The sequence below is a fragment of the Amborella trichopoda genome, chromosome 8, assembly GCF_054954075.1.
Source record: "Amborella trichopoda isolate Santa Cruz 75 chromosome 8, AtrichopodaSantaCruz75HAP2 v2.0, whole genome shotgun sequence".
NCBI lineage: Eukaryota > Viridiplantae > Streptophyta > Magnoliopsida > Amborellales > Amborellaceae > Amborella > Amborella trichopoda.
The window spans coordinates 28690519-28708890 of NC_142343.1; the positions used below are offsets into that span (position 1 = coordinate 28690519).

Sequence of the window (18372 nt, forward strand, 5' to 3'; positions counted from 1 at the left end):
GACCCAGGACATCTTGGGCCATTCTCATGGCATGTATTTTGTTGTTTCGTTTTTGTTTTTCGTTTTGCAGGAACTGTGAGAATGTAGCAGTAATAAGGTCATGGCCAACATACTTGCAAAGGAACCAAAACTCCGATGGCCTAAACACTGCTTCATAACAAAGCAAAAGTGAAAAAATAAGTTTAAGTTCGGTTTTTTTTTTTTTTTTCGCTCTCTCTTTTTCCTTTTCAACTTTCTTCTGTTATTTTTTCTGTTTTCCAAATCTGTATGGACATCCCTAGACTCACAAAGCTGGCCGAGCCAGATAGGAATTGGTCACCTGTCTGATTCACCGAACCAATTTTGAGAAACTGGAATAGACTACTTTCTCTTTAGTAGTCTACATTTACTTTTCTCTCATGCGCATGCAGAAGGTTCAAATTTGAGCCTGGAGCATCAAACCATAAGAGGTCCAACAAACCAGTGTGTGCACATAGAGCATCACCAGGTCCATGATCATAAATAGATAGTTACAAATAACGGCACCCTAATTTCGGGTTCTTTTCAAAAAATAAAAAACGCGTCATTCGACCAGAAACAGGAAAAAGGAAGTAAGGAGGACAAAAAAAAAGGGGAAAAGGCTACGGATATCTCCAGAATATTTTGTTATAATCCTTAGGCCCTATGCTCCCAGAAACAGGAAAAAGGAAGTAAAAAGGAGAAGGGGAAAAAGGCTAAGGATTTCCCAAAGATATTTCCTTATATTCCTTAGGCCTTCTACTCTCATAATGACTAGTGATTCAAAGGGTAACACTGTATTAGCAGACAACACATGTGAACATCCCAAATTGTTAAGCAGCTGCAAACTCACATCAACATGATATAAAGTTACAAGCACCAGCTCAGAAAGACCCATACTCAATATCTCAGCATGGGCAAAAAGAATTTCAAATCTCTACCAATTCTTAGTCCTGGTGCCACCCCAAAATAATGACAATCGATATATTTAGGAGAAAATCCCATTAAAAATTGACTTAATATTGCTGTCGTAGCCCATAATCATGATAAACATACTCCTCCCCTATATGAGCTTCATCAAGTTTTTAAATTCCATGATTGCCAACCACCCCAATTTGCATAGATTCGAAATCATCAGAGTTCCACTCTCCAAACTTCGATCACGTTATCTTGTTCTTTTGTTCCCTTTTGAATAATCTTTTTCTACTTCCTCATAAATCAACATTGAACTTCGCAATCGTATGTGACTGAGAGTTTTCTTGATAGAACACAAACCGATATATGGCATCCGCCATGCCTTCCTCACTGTTGCTATTGCCAATCACATCAGCAATAGCTTTTGCCTTCTCTGAGCCATTCTCTAGCGCAACCCCTAAAGATGCAAGTTGTAGCATCTCAACATCATTCTCACCGTCACCAATCGCCATGACCTAAATGAATGACAGAAAATAACAGTTATAGCTTCAATGCCAAACAAGCATAGAATAAATAAAACATATCATGCGCAAATAGAAAATAAAATAACAAGAATTTGGATACTAAAGACATTATATGATGGTTGACTAATCTTGGTGTCGTGAATGACATTACAGAACTATTGGTGTTTGTGTTTTAGTATTTATAATGTTGTTCAGTGAAACTCGTCTAGATTACTAAGGGTATTTTGGTTATTTTTAAAAGAGAGAATTGTAACCAGCTGATGCTCAATAGAAGAATATGTGGGAGAGTCATAGATAGGTAGGAAATCGAGTCTTGGTGAGGCGATTTCTCAGGACATTCCATAATTTTGGTTTACGAAAGAGATAGGAGAAAAGTTTTGGAAAAACTGCAATATCAAATTACAGAACTTAAAAAGAAAAAGGATCATATTTTCCTTTCTCTTTATAATTTAGTATTCCCTACACCTATATTCTTATCATTCTTTATAATTTTATGACTTTTTAATGGTTTTCCCAAATAGAACAGCAGCAAACATTAGAAAAATATGGTATCAAAGAAAATATAATTTTCCCTTTAAATCTCACAATACTTCTCCAAGATTCTCTGAAAATTAGTGATATTTAGCTAGGGTTAGCACAAGTAGACACCTCATTCCTGCTATAATTCAGCAAAATTTCAAACTAATAGAAAAGATGCCATCTTTTAAGGCATAAGTATGGCCTAGAATGTAAAAAACTAGGGCTACTTATATCATAGTCCAATGGCCATTGGTTTATGGTATTCCAAGGCTACATACACTGTCCATTCTCCTTGATGGATGCTTGGAGATTAAACTGGAGTGGATACCACAACGATATTCATAAGAGTAGAGTTAATCTCCAACACTGCCTCAGTGGGAGTGGACAGTGGATGCAGCAATGGTGGAAATGTGGAATCACACATATCATAGTCCACTGGATTGGCATGCCTTCTGAACAACTCAAGACATTAGTGCTTTCCTCAGACCTCTTTTGGAGTGATCCCAAGGTGATCCAACAGCATTCGTACTCCATCGCCCTTAGAAGTAGAAGGCGGAACAACCTCAAGCATGTCAGCCTGGGCCTGGACAACACCAGCTCTCCCTTTCACAACTTCAGCCCAATATGGTCTTAGAGTGGCAGCAACCCCCTCGGTCGTGTCTATGAAAATCAATTTCTGAAACCATAAAATGCTATCAAGGATATAAACCAAATACATAAATAAATAAGTAAATAAAATGATCTTAAGTTATTAGGGTAATGGTTATACGCAAGAATGGGTCATATCAACCCAGTGTTGGAAAGAGAAGAATGTGATGAGAGAGAAAATACAGTTCAATCATGAAGTATACCCAAGTTTTAAACTCAAACCAGGCTGTACATTATGTCCAAGCTAATGCCTAGTCAAACTGCAACTACACAAGTTTTTTGTTTAGAAAAAAATAAAATTACAAAGACATGCTAAGAATGGCAAACACAAAATTAGGTCTCTTGCTAACTTTGTATTTTATTTCTTAAACCCTGTAGAGAGGGAGGGAGGGACAGGGGGGAAACTGGTGGGGTGGTGAGAAGAGACAGAGAGAATGAGAGAGATCACATTAAGAGTTCCCTTCTCCTATCTTGAACCAAAGACGATGCTAACTATGAACCAATATGCATACCTGAATGTCCACAGTTGCTAAAAGTTGCTCAACAGAAGGTATGACTTCTGCCTGCAAGAAGCAAATAACATATGTAAGACAAAATTATGGCACATAAGTGGCATTAGATGCTTGAAAAGATGAAAAAAGGTGCAAAAATAGAGACAGAAAAACCTCATGATTAGAGAAGTGGAAAATTAGAGAAGCTTTCCAGCATTATCACATTTACTAAATATGAACAGAAAGTACCTTTGGCTCAAAATAAACAGTATGAAGAGAATCAATCAGAGGATAATCAAACAAGGTAACACAACGATCTTGGCTAAACCCAATAAGAGGAACTTTATGCTCCAAAGAATAAAGAAATGCCTGCAATCACGTAGGAAGTTACACAATTTTGAGTCACACTAACCAACTTATAGAACTAAGCAACTTGAAGTTCAAGAAGAATATCTAAAAGAACTGTGGGCTCAAAAATATCGATCAGAGGATGATCAAACAAGGTAACACAACGATCTTGGCTAAACACAATAAGAGGAACTTTATGCTCCAAAGAATAAAGAAATGCCTGCAATCACGTAGGAAGTTACACAATTTTGAGTCACACTAACCAACTTATAGACAAACTAAATATCTAAAATGCCTTAGATGTATATCAAAAAGATATTACAACATCATCATCATCATTCAAGCCTTATCCCAATTAACTGTAGTTGGCTAGATGAATCATGTTCCTCCAATAATGTAGATTCAAGATTCATGATAAGATGTGGTAACGTTTTACATTGTCTGCCTAACTAACACAACCGCCTCCTTTACCAAGCTTGGGACAGGTTAAGGGAGAGTTTAAGGTCCTCACCCTTATTAGACCAATCATTTATAACACTCAACTAAACCCATATAAGGATAAAATTTAGATATTAAAAGCCATCAAAATTGACGCTTATCATCTATCAATTTATAATGCACATATTATTAGGACTAAGCAACTCAAAGTTCAAGAAGAATATCTAAAAGAACTGTGGGCTCAAAAAAATCAATCAAAGGATGATCAAACAAGGTAACACAACGATCTTGGCTAAACCCAAAAAGAGGAACTTTATGCTCCAAAGAATAAAGAAATGCCTGCAATCACGTAGGAAGTTACACAATTTTGAGTCACACCAACCAACTTATAGACAAACTAAATATCTAAAATGCCTTAGACGTATGTCAAAAAGCTATTACAACATCATCATCATCATTCAAGCCTTATCCCAATTAATTGTGGTCGGCTGAATCATGTTCCTCCAATAAAATGTCTTGTCGCCCATATACAAGCAAACCCTGCAATACAAAGCCAGCAAATAAAATAATGCTGTCATGTTGTGAGAGTAAAAAATATCAACATAAAAGTTACACTGACAAAGATGGGCACATACTAGTCATTTGCATTAATAGGATAAACAGAACAAGGCAAGACTTCGAGTTATATTGCATAAATAGATTTGTGCTTATAGATATGGGAAAATATCCATACTTGTTACGTGGATGTTGGGATCCACCATTGTCTATCCAAGGATGATGGGTGGTGATTGGCTACCCACTTTTATAGCTACCCTGCTCTTTCGTAAGAAGAGTAACTCAACTCCACCATCCATGGAAGTATGGATTGAAGATGACTAGGTAACCCAAATACCATACTTGTACATAGTAGAGTATCCAGTATGGCAGTACCTATAGAGATATATGGCAAGCATTGTAGGGCTAAAATCATCATCATCGTCATCATCATAGCCTTTTCATTGTGGGGCTAAAATAAAGATACATAAAAGACAAATAAAACTAGCTCCTGTGGCATCTAATAAGACTGTCTCATAAGTACTGGACCTTCCTTTTTTTTCTGGGTAATTTGAACTTGGATGTTGTGTTGCAATGAAATACAATTAGCACCTTAACCAAACAAGCCCAAGCCCAAGCCCAAGCCCAAGCCCAGTTCCTAATAGATACTGGACTTGAAATGTACAGATTCCTTTTCCTAGTAGTTCGGAGGTTTAGTTGTCTGGAAATCATCTGCAGAACTGCATCACATCATTCTAGAAATAATCAAGGGAAATTGATGTTGCATAAGTTATACCTGATTAATAAACTGGCAAACTGAATAATGAAAAGAAGAGTCCATCTAGCTGTTTCTTCCAATTTTGAGAGTTTTAAGGCATTGGAATGGAATCAAGGTATAGGTGGTCAGGGTGAGATATCAAAACATGATGTCTTATGTTCCATTCCTACCAGGGTAGGGGACCTCTCCCTCGCTGATTTACCCAAAGATAAATAAATAAATACATAAATAAAGTGGCATCTTCATGTTTCTTTCCCACATGTGTGCACCACTATTGAGACAGAAGTTGCCGATATGCTTCATTGTTCCAGTTATAGTGATACAAAAGTCCTAAAATATTGACAACAAAGTCCCAAAATATTAACAACAGTGATACAAAGTCCTAAAAATACGAAGTCCTAAAATATTAACAAGTCCTAAAATATTAACAACAAAGTCCTAAAATATTAACAACAAAGTCCTAAAATATTAACAACAAAGTCCTAAATTATTAACAACAAAGTCCTAAATTATTCCAGTAACAGTGATACAAGTACTTCGGAAAAAAGAAAGGAAGATAACTCTTCTCACTCTCTGGAAGAATGCGAACTGAAATCTTAACTCTTGATCCACATGCTCATACCCCAGCACTATTCTAAAGGAAAAATTTCTCCAGTGGTCACAGCTTGTCAAGGTTGTTACTATTAAGCATTCTAATGCTAATTAATTATTTTCTGATCAATGTTTTTTACTGAAAAGAGAAGCCTTGCAATCTGTACAATAATAAGACATGTTCCAAAGATGACATGGATATCAATACAGAATCCTGATCTCTCTTTTTGGATAGTTCGATAGGAATTGAACTTGAGATTTAGTATTGCTAATGCCAACTGCCAAGCAATCAAGCCCAAGTCCAATTCCTATATAGACATGATCATGACCAACCCATCAGCCAAATCATAGATTTCTCTATAAACATTTTGGTTTTCTAAGGAGATACAACCTCTAGGATCCCTTCCAGAGCAAATGGATTCCCACTAGGGGCCATTGGACTGACCACTCACCTGATTGATCCTTCTACAATTAACCATAAGGTCGACAACCAAAGGTAATTCCACCCATAAACAACCCTTTATGGAGTCCACTATATGGAGACTAGACCTTCACAACCTTCCCCCCCAAGACGGGTTTAAGAATGTCTACACTCCCATGCAGCTCTGTGAATGGCAGCATTGAGATAATCTACAGATTCACATTAAGTATTAATTTAACCGTAGTGCCCAAAAGAAAATTGGCCACAAAGGTGTTAGTTGTAGGTAGCTTCTATAACCTATGCACCAACCATATATGGCTTGCACATTGAGCTATCCTCTCTGACACCCCTAAAATTTTAAGAAAAACAGCCACTAGCCACCGGAATGCCCTTCAAAGAGCCTCACGGATACCTCAATCCCTTTTGATAAGGGGAACAACGATCCAACCTAGAACAATTGATAAGGCCACTCCCTCAAACCCGACAATATCTACTTACACAAACAATTTTTGTTCCTTTTTTGTTTTTCCTTTTTTCATAAATGGCGCCACTAGCTCGATTGCAAAAGTTAACCATCCACCTCCTCACAAGTCCCTCATTCTTCATCCACCTTTGCATTTCAAAGCCTCCCATCCCACAAGATACTAGACAAGACCTTTGACCAGAACACCAAATCCACAACCTTTGCACCACACCACTATCTCTCGAGAAGGTGCAGAGTCACATGAAAGCATGCATACATATGTAGCAACTCAAACTTCAACCATCATATTTTCTCACATTTCCATCTGCAGCAGATAACTCCTGATGCTTCCCAATCATTCTTTGTGTGTACCATACATGCATCATGGTGACCAAAGGTTCAACAATCCATGACTCTCCTCCCAACAAACCCATAAATGTTGGCCAAACTATCAGCTATGGGAAATATTAGATTCCATAAACACATGATGGGTATCTATAACATTCCTTTTCTCAAGCAAATAAAAACCTTTGTCAAAGAAACAGCTCAATATCCACAGGGCAACAATCTCCCTCACCTCACAAGATAATGTTGAATAAGACACCCTCAATTATGAAAAAGCTTATAAATTTCATGGGCATAATAGGAGGATAAGTCAGGAATGAGAAGAACATAGAGAGAAACTGCAAAAAATGCACATACTAACCTGTAAGAAAACTCCTGGTGAAAATTGAGAAATAATTCCATCCTTTCCGGCTAAATTCACCAACTTCAAAGCATTTATAACTGCAGGTCGAGTCTGTCCAAAACAATATAGTAAACCTTTAAATTAGAAAACATAATTGAAGAAACATTTGTTCCAATATCAACATCAAAATCCAACACCAAATAGGGGAATATGATTTATTGTTACAACTGCAAATATTCTCATAATATTATATAAAACCCAAAACTTCAAACATAGAAACTCTTTCTATGGAGAGGAAAATAATTAGCACTATATCAAAAGTACATTTTACATAATCCTTATTCCCTAGCTTGAGAGAGTAAACCATTCCAGTAGCAGTCACTACTTTGACTCCTCTTGAGACCACCTCCTTCAAAGCTTCTGCAGTTCTATGAGTAACTCGACTCTTGTTGTTTAGCAATGTACCTAGCAAGCGCACAAATGCAGTTAACTTTCATATTTAAGAAACATATATTAAGAATTACAAAAAAGTTGCAGAGCTCACCATCCATGTCGCAAAAAATATAATTAACTTGGGTTTATAAAACCGTAAGCTGCCTTCTTTTCTCCCTTCCTTCAAAGCATGACCTGCAAAAAAATCTCGAACTGCCATTTTCATTGGTAACTTTTTATGCCTCAGATGAAATGGAAGAACAAAACGCAACCAATTGGAAGTCCCAAGGCTAAAGAAATGGCAATAACATTAACACATAAGAGAATATGCTGCCTTAATTACCATCATTATTTTCCGTTTATGGGATTTCATTTTTTAAAGCATCATAAGCACTGTAGATTAGGCCTTTTCCTTTCCACCCAAGACTCTTCAATATAAGTTCTTCGTCTTTTTCCATTTCTGCCTCAGCCTCATCACTTAGCTCATGGTCAAATCCCAAAAGATGCAGCAATCCATGAACCTGAGCTAAGCATGTGTCAAATTGAACCATGTATACATGAAATAAGCAAGAGTAAACTTTTAATGTCCTACATTTAGTGAAGTACGATACCAAAACACAGCTGTGGGAAGATTTTAGGGAAATGTATGTGTATATTTTTGCCCCTTCTAATTCCAAAATAGTAGAATAATAAAGGTGTTGGAAATATGGCTTATCAAGGCTTAAATTCCAGTAGTCTCTCATTCAATGGGAGCGATTGAGAGATTGAAATCTTGGCGTTTTACGAAATGGAGCCCAGATTCTTTTACCCCAAGTACGCATGAGGTAATGAGAGTTCACGTGTTGAGAAAGCAATTTCTCAAAAAGGTGTGAAGGTCACCTCCTGTTCAGGATTTTATAGGTTAACCTCATGTTTAGCTGCAATCAGCTAAGACTTGGAGATTCCAAACGAGAAAAATAGAACCCGAGTACTTATTGAGTATTCGCTCTGTATGGAATGGTCAAGACTTATGGGACATAAGTCCATATCCTGACACGAGATCATTGCATGGCATGTGCATTTTCATTTTGTACGGGAAGCCACTCGTCCAAATGCATTATCCGAGTTTGGAAGAACCAGTGCACATGTGCTTTGAGAGGACCCCTGTAATTAAGTTAGATCATGTCCCACAGAGGTACACCTGTAATCCATTGAGAGCCGAATGATCGAAAATTCTGGCTCAACAGCTTTGATATGGCCAATTATGTATCCCTGCTTTAGACTGTGGAACATAAGTCTATTGGGTCGATCTGAGACATGACGGAACATCATTCGGGACTAGCCCAATAGAGTACTCCGATACCTATAGTTATAGCCAAAGATTTCACTATACCTTTTGTCTATTTTATAATGATGAAAAAAACCTAATAATAGCTCAAAAATACTTTAAATATTTATTGTGAATTTGAAAGACTTTTTTGAAATTTCATTTGCTCAAAAAATGAGGGTTCTCAAATTGTTTGACTCAAATTCCACTTTAGTCCTAACCTGGTAGTGCCATGTGGCGTCCGAGTGGCCATAGGGCTGCCACGTGGCACCCCACGCCTCACTCTAGGATCACTGCCCAGCTGGGCACTGATCACTACGCGGGGGACTACATTAGCATTTGGTTGCTTGTTTTATAAGGGGTTGTGTTATGGTGTCCTGTTCTATATTGTTATATTTTGTTATATAATATTATAAATTAAGGCCTCATTTTTATCACGTCTTAATTAACTCACACATGGGTCATGCATGACATGTGTGAAGTTTAATTAATTTATTTATTTGATATTAATGAGAAAATGCATTTTCAAATTTGAGTTGAAAAATATCTTCACACACATGTGTGAAGGGGATATTATCTTTAAATTGATTGGTTTGAAATTTTAGATCTACAAAGTGATTGGCTTTGATAAAGTAGAATATCTCCACATGTGTTAGCTTTGTCAATTACTTCTTTGCCCTTTAGCCTTTGTGGTTATCTACTCTAATACATTATTAAAAAAACTAAGGGTATTTTTGTAAGGCCATATTGGATACAATTGGAACAAAAACATGGCCAAGGACAAAATGGTAAAGTGACATAACGTAAGGTTAGGGTGAGTGATAATGGTGTGAAATCTCATCCTTTCATCCTAGTGGTTGGATGGGGATGGGTGGCTAAGTACATTAGCCTCTCATGTGCCTTTGGATTAGTGCATCAAAGGTGTTGATTGAGTCCAAGGTTACACCCATGTTATAAAAGCACATCATGAGATCTCAAACTCTAACTATCTCAACTCTTGAACTATTTTGGAAAATTGTTGCTCCCCTCTTTCTTCTAAGGTTTTGTGAGAAAAAATTGAAGAGAGAGAGCTTTTAAAGTTCCATTGATGGTGATCTTGATGGTGGTCCTCCTTTCTTATGCTTAAGTCCATAATGTGCATTTATCAAGGTAAACTTCATTCAATTTTCTTTTCTCATAAGATCATATTCTTGGCATCTATAGTTGCTGGTGTTTTGAATTTAGAAAAGTTTCATTGATATTAGAATTCCCATTTGATCTTCTTTTTCATCATGCTTATTCATAGTGTGGTCCTTCATGAGTTATAGCCTATATGCATGAGAATCCATGATCATGCATAGTATCCATTGATTGCTTTGCTTCAAATCCATCAAATAATTTATTCTCAGAGTGTCACTCAATTTTCAGAACTTTTTCATCACGTTTTTCCCTATGGGGATTCATAATCTTTCCATACAAGACTATTTTGGTGGTCCGAGGGACCACCGTGTGTAGTTTGGCTATAACTCTCTGGTTCTTTATCCAATTTTATTCAAACTTTTTGCATTCTGTTTTAGATGATAATGCCAGTGTGTTGAGATTTTAAGAAGTGACTTTAAAGTATGTAATTTTTTCCCATTTGGATTAAACACTCTTATTAGATTGAACCACTTTTGTACAATCCGAAAGGACAAAATTAAGTCCTTATAGGGCCCAATTGTGTTGTCCCGACACAAGGGGTTCAAAACATGGCTTCCCTATTTTAATTTGGCATTCTAATTCCCTGTTTAGTTGATTTTATTCCTTAGAATTTTGTTTAGATTAGTTGTATGATGCATTTAAGCTTTGGGACATAGTTTATATAATTTATGCTATGAAAGTGCAATTCATAAGCTAGTCTTGCTTTATATGTAATTGCCCCATAAGGGGTTGGTATTTGAGTTTATTTACAGTGGTTATACAAGGCTAGAAATGACTGTAATTGTTATTTAATGGATTGTAACTTATTCATTTAGCTTGGTTTTTAGCAAGTGGCTTGTTGAAGGTGTCCATTTTGCCTTGTTTTTCGGCTTGGAAATTTGCTCTAGTCTTTGTATCCACTATCAAAAGGTACATGAGAGCTTGAAAATAGTTGAATCATAATGTAATGTCTTAAATTTAGATGTCAAGAAATGCCCAAACGATTGACCCTTGGTCAGCCCAGCATTTAGTCTAATAGATGAAAGAGTGATACCAAGGTGGACAGTTTGAGCCTCTATACATCAAAAACTTTTATACTGCCCCCAAAACAATCATATACCAAGCATATTTAACTGTTTGTGAAACGCTATAAAAACAACAAAATATTCACAGCTTGAATGCTTAACTAACCAGAAGGATGTGTATCTCATCTAAAAGAGTATGTCCTCTTTCTTCTGCTTGCCTTGCAGCTGTCTCAACAGAAATCACAATGTCCCCTAGCATGAGCTGTGGACTAAATGTATGTGAGCTAAACCACAAATGTAATATACATAAAACAAACACGGAATAAGGGATTTATGTTTTGGCATAGAAAATCCTTACAATAGGTAGATCAAATCCAAGAATATGCTGTGACATAGAGAGGACATCAGTAGCATGGTCCTCATCTCGCCATTCTTTGTTGAGTTTTCGAATAAAATCATCATTGCATAACAAAACAGATAGTTCCACCCTTTCAAAACCACCAACATCATCAATCGCTTTGTCTCTTGTCTTGTATTCTGAATCTTTTAGACCATCAAATGCAATTTTCATTGCCATGGGAACCTTCAGGAGAAGCATTTCTGCTGTGCTCTGTACAGAAAAAATAAATAAATAAATAAATAAAATTGATCGTTTGGGCAACAAATTATGCCATATGTATATTGAAATTTATGAAAATGAAAACAAGTTGATGCAACCTGCGCAGGGAGTAGTGATGGATGTCAATACAAAAATCTTCAGGCAATGGATAATGTTAAGAGCATCAATCACATAACATTTGGCCTTGGGATGATATTAAGGGCATCAATTATGGTATTCAATATGCACAGACAATAACCAAACTAATGGAGAATTTGAAGTTAATTTGCATAAATTCTTCTTTAAAAAAAGATCAGTTTTATAGTGACACGCATTAGCAAAGGCACTTAAAGTTTAACCATTAGTTTAAATGTAATTTAGAAGATTTGAGGAGAACTTTTGATAATTATTTATACGTATTTCAGAAATTGGAGGAAACACGTGAGATGCATCGGCCAAAACGAATTCATATAGGGACGTAGAAAAGTTACTCATGAACTGGCACCTACAAAGTGTCCATACCACATGTAAAACAATTTACAAAGTGTTCGTAGAAAACATTTGTTTGCTGAAGGCATCAAATCAATCTATTCAAAACTCAAAGACAAGAACCCCATGAAAGTACATTGTAAATTAGTTAGCAAGCACTTGTATTAGGCAAGGATTCCTTGATATTCTAATGGCATGAGGCTCAAGTATCCCATGGGCTACATAAAATCAGTAACCAAGCTCTTCTAAGAATGGCTACTAATCTAGAAAAGAAAAAGAAAAAATGATAAAGAATAAGAAAAAATTATGTAAATAAACATTGTTACAGTATATTAAAATATGAATAAAAGAGACTAAACATATGCCTTCCAAAATCAAGATATAAACATCTTCAAAGGCATCTTCTTGGGTAGGTTAGCAGGCGGGTATGAACCATGGATGATGTGCTGTGGCTGTCGATGTCCTTAAGCCCCTCACCAACAGGCGAAGAGCCAAAGCCCAAATTCAAAGACTTGAAAGCTTTTGAAATGGTGTGTTGTAGGTTGTATGAGAGAAAACATAAGAATGGATGACTTTCTTGAAGCTTATACCCCATGCTTCAATCTTCAAAAGGTTTTCTTTCCTTCAGGATTTGGGAAGAACGCATGGGGGTTAGACTATGAAAAATACAAGGTAATGACAAAAAGAAAGCAGCAGGGGAAGTTCAAGCTGAAAAGCTGTGCAAAAAGATGGTCAAGAATGGCAAGTTTCATGGATGCACTTTATAAGTTGGTCAAGTAGTAGCCATGTACACTTAAAAATCTCATGTCGTAAACAAAGTTTCAAAAAATTTCCTTGCTTGGACTTTAGTGAATAACATTCTATCTAGAATTTAAAAATATGTTTTACATGAAAACAGATTAGAATCACATTGAAACTACATTTTGCAGTGTTCCTGCTTCCCAAAATTGAGAAGTTTTACCTGTACATTCATTAAGAGCATCTAGCTCTCGAGAAAAAACACTCTGCAAATGCTTTTATTGAAATAGTCAACTTCTAATATAAGTCATTTAAACTATGTTATATCCACAGCATAAACTTTGAATCCTGGTGTTAGAAATGAACAAGACCAACGTGATATGTCATCATCATAATCATTGTCAGGGCCTTTTCCCAACTAGGCCAAAGTGATATGTTAATCCCTTCAAATAAACTTTCCAACAAATGTACATTGGAACCCCTTTTGATGGATTTGGAAGGCGCTTATGCTTCATTGCACAATTGATTACAACTACCAAGGGCTGCCTGCAGTTTTTACCAATAAGGTTTTCTTCCTTCATTTGTAGTTATTTTATTTTTTTTAACATTCCCTTTTCAGTTATTTATTTTTTTATCCGAAGGGAACTTATGCAAGTGTTTCTTTTTTAAGCAGAGGTCATAATTCGAGAGCTAGACCCCAATTTCCAAAATATGGGTGGACACATCTACTCAAGCCATGCAATGAGTGTCCAAGGGATGCTGATGTCCATCTGTCGTTGGACACGACATACGCTTTCCTGTTTTGAAGCATCCAATTAACAGAGATGTAAAATAAAGGGGCAAGCTATGCCCAACCAGCAATGACAAAAACTGATGCCTATTTTACAGCCATGCTTACATTCACGAGTCCTGCCTCCTCATATGGGTATGAATGCAAATCAAGAGCTCCAACCCATCCCAACAGATATAGGTCAACTTGAGTATGATAGGTCAACTTGGATCGTGATACAATGTGGCAAGTTCTTAACTTCTTCTTTTTTAAATATGTTAAACCGAGTAGTAAAAAGTATCACACTAGATGCCATTGTATCGATAATAATTGCACTACGTCATTAAGAATAGATCGTTGCATATGCATCACCCGGGTAACCTCATTATGACTCTAAACAGGTACGGGTCATCGTATTGCCGTTATTGACATCAAGAGAAATGTTTTTGAGAGGCGATATGATATCAACAATTCTATTGTTGATATTGATGATACTGTGGAGATGATGACATTAATGAATGTACTAGGGTTGCCAAGTCAAAAAATAAACCAATATAATATCCGCACAAGCTTCATTTTTATTGTTATCGAACATTGCACTTAATTCCACGGTTTTAGCAATAGAAAGCTTAACTAAGATCAAGGAACTTAATTTAAGAGGAGGAAAAAGGTAAAGCAAACAACCTAATCAGGTTCACAACTATCACGCTCAAAAACTAAATATTTACCAACTTCCGTAACAAAGTAATGACCGGGTCAAGAATCAAACAATATAAATCTGACATTGCAATAAAACCAAAAGAAACCCAAATAACAATGACCATTTAAAAAGGAAACAACATTAGAAAAAAAAAAAACAAGTACAATGTGAATCATTATCAGCAGAATTGTATCATATACTTGGAAAACTCAACTTCAATAAGAAAAAATAAATAAATATATATATATATATGTATATATATAAATATATATGGGTTTGTCTAGAGTTAACAACCCCTCAAAATACAAAGGTTAAAGTTAGAAGGGGTTGTGATGGGTGTATTTATCAAAATACTCATTATTTTTTTATTAAAAAATTATTTAACTAGGTAACTTTACCATTTGAAATTTTCACAAAAGTAAAATGCCATTTTGGAATTTATTGTCTGGAACTTTATTTGTAGAGTGCCCTTGTCCTTTAGTTAAAATTTCAACTTTACCCCTTATGGAGATGATAAAAGTACCTTTTGTCTTGTAGTAATATTTACAAAATTGCCCCACAAAAGCAACTTTTTAAAAAAAAATAGACTACAAAATTAATAAATCCACCCTTCACAACTCTCTCTATCGTTAACCTTTGTAATTTGAAGGGTTGTGAAGTTTAAATTATCCATATATATATATATATATATATATATATATATATATATAGTAGTAACAAGATTAAGCAACCATGATAATAACAACATTAACAATAAACACAACGATAATAAACAAGTAATAAGAAGAAACACGGCCATAAAAAGAAATACCAGAACTTCAGGATCATCAGGCAACTCCTCTTCAACACAAATACGAACATTCAATTCCAATTTCTTCTCTTTCGGGGACTGTTTCCTCGCTTGTGGCCTTCTCCTCAACTTTCTAAACCCACGGACTGAAGCAAAATAACCCTCAAAGCCCATCCTTTGCCTGAAGTCGCACGAATAAGGGGGAGAAAAGGCGCCAGAATGGAAAAGTTCAATAGAATTGGGCCAAAAAAATTGGCCGGAATTTGCAAGAAGGGGAGGGGAGAGTTGTGAAGAGTGGGGCTGAGGAGATGATGTGAGCCATGAGGAAACGGGGAGAGGAGAGAGAGAGGGAGAGTTTCATTGTGGTTTTTAGAAAGAGAGAGAAAGTTTGGGGAAGAGCGAGAGACGCGAGCATGGACTTTCAGTTTTTCCTATTCTCTATCTCTCTCTCCCTTCGCTGCTTCACCCAGTCCTCAAGAGACTCACGGTTCTATGAGACTTTTATGCAGGGAAAAGCAAGCTATGACAATTTAATTTCGGTACAAAGTTGTAGTCATTTTTAGCCATTTGATGTGAAATCAGACAGCTGGAGCTGGGGGTATATATGATTAATTAAGAAATATTTTTAAACCTTATATGTTGCATCTAACTTGTCAATCTGATGGAGCTGTTGACCAGTTGATATTGCGATTTCCTTATAGCAAATTCAAACAGTCGGTCATTCCGCTCTATCAAAAAGTCACACTCAATTAGGCCATAAATCCCTTTTATCTTTTCTCACTACTTCCACCCCTATCCTTTTGGGGCTAACTCTTGTTTATGTTTTTTTAGCCATCCAATTGAACGTAATAGAAACGAAAGACAAACAAAATAGGAAAGTGTCTTGCTCAATTTAAATAAGATGGGAAAGTGTATTGCTCTTTCCTTTTGAAATAAAGAGAAAGAACTTTTTTGAAAAGATAATTGTACCCCACACTTAATTTGTCGTCTTCAGAACCAACTCACACTTTCTAACAAGTGTGGTAGTGAGTCTACGTTGCAAATGGCCAGCGCACCTAGGTCTCATTTTTTTTCATCTTATTGCCCGTTAGAAAACATAACAGACAGGATTAATCCAATATGATCACAACAATCTTTCATGATCATTGAAGAACAGCTCAAGAACCAAGGTGGGAGAGCCAAACACAAAGCATGGTAGCTGAAATTCTAATAAACAAGTATGTGGAAGGAGTAAGACCATGATGGGTGAATTTGTTTCCAATATAACAAGATCAAGTGCAAAGGACTATAAATTCACGCTTCAATTTTTTTTTCTAGCTTCCTTCCTTTAGAAACAAAACAGAGAAACAACTACTCTAACAATTGATAATCGTCAAATTTCTCGTGCATACAGCAACCAAAGGATCCAACTCCAAGTCATCTGTAAAAGTTGCTCTTAGTAAGGCCTTACACAATTTGGAAAGAGGTTGCCTGACAGTGCCTGTTTCATTTTCTACCTGCTAAATAAACATTAAAAAGAGAACAAGACAAGTACATCATACTGAACTGAACCGAGAGTAATATCATAACTACTATAAAACACCCAGATCTTCATTCTCAATAAGTCCAAAACCATACCTATACAGCACAATGCGCAAGTAAAGCTGATTTTCAAGCTGCAGTGAAAAAAACTGGGTTTTTCACCTTGTGTACCTTTTTTACAATGTAGTTTAGTAGATAACTATAGACCACAAGTGGTTCTTAATACAAAATAAGTATCTCAACAGGTAACAAGCACTAACAAGGCGGCAGAGAGAGAAAGCGAGCGAGAGAGAGAGAGAGAGAGAAAGACAGAGAGTTGCATATAAAAGAGAATGGTTACAAATGGATTTGGAGAAATTGGTAACTTACATTATCATCGCCATTCAACATAGCGTAGAATCGTAAATTCCTCTTTCTGCGGAGAAGCCTTACAGATGGTGCTCTAAAAAAATATGTCTAAATTACCAATATGCATCAAAGAATTTCTCCAGAGTATTGCTCAAGCCCCATTATAAAAGAAACCCAACAGAGAAAAAAATAATGAAAAGCTAAGACAAAAAAATCAGAAACTCAGATTTAAACCATTAATATACTCGATGGTGTGAGAAGAAGAATAACCCAGAAGTGCATGTTCAAGTTAGAGAAACATGAGATAAAATTGCTCAAGCTCCACTATAACAGAAACCCACAAGATAAAAACCATAAAATCCTAAGAAACAAAACAAAAAATTCATTGCCAAAACGGAAAATATTTGATAGTGAGAGAAGAAGAAAATCCCAGAAACGCATCCTCAAATTAGAGAAACATCAAATAAAATTGCTCCAACCCCGGTCCAAGATAAACCCAATAGATAAAACGATGAAAAGCTAAGAATCAAACCCAGAATTTAAACCAATAATGCATTTGATGGTGAGAGAATAAGATGAACCCTGAAATTCATGTTCATGTTACAGGAAAATGAGATAAAAAAGTATAAAAAAATTGAAAAATAGGAATTTTTATGTGTTGAGGAGTTATCGGGATAACAGAGAAAGAAAATAAAATTAAAACAAATCCTCAAGAAAAAAAGGGAGAAATGGAAAACGTGTTTATGCATACTTGCTGAACAGGGTTCTTCCAGTGAGAGAGGCGGCCGAATTGAAGAGCGTGAGAAGAATGGGTAAAGGAGAGATAATTGGTTCCTAAACTCATTATTTAAGGTTAGCTTCTGCCTCATTTCCCTCATTTTTATTTTCCCACTCCATAGTGCTAGGGCTTATTTCCCTAAAAATATGCCGCTTTTTTTTTTTTTTTTTTTTTTTAAATATACTTTTGATTTCATGAAACTCAAGCGTCTCTAAATTTATTTGGGTATCATTGTACACCCTAATTTGGTATATCATTTGTTTGTAAACCCTCGTGTTTGAACTCTAACTGATGGTATTAACTTTTCCAAAAACCTTTCTTCTAACATCCCCATTGACTCAAACATTTTGTTTTTTATGTTAACT

General features: G+C 36.0%; 1 pseudogene across 1 annotated transcript; it reads right to left on the bottom strand.

Moving 5' to 3' along the window:
* Positions 1-720: 720 nt before the first annotated feature.
* On the bottom strand, positions 721-18126 carry LOC18433058 (endoribonuclease YBEY, chloroplastic-like; annotated as a pseudogene). Its single transcript, XR_016061485.1, has 14 exons — positions 17981-18126; positions 17251-17323; positions 15382-15541; positions 11635-11886; positions 11443-11538; positions 8131-8308; positions 7900-7982; positions 7720-7820; positions 7374-7466; positions 4360-4420; positions 3344-3480; positions 3116-3166; positions 2443-2631; positions 721-1427 (listed from the first exon to the last, which is right to left on the bottom strand). The product of XR_016061485.1 is annotated as an endoribonuclease YBEY, chloroplastic-like (transcript).
* Between the last annotated feature and the right edge of the window lie 246 nt (positions 18127-18372).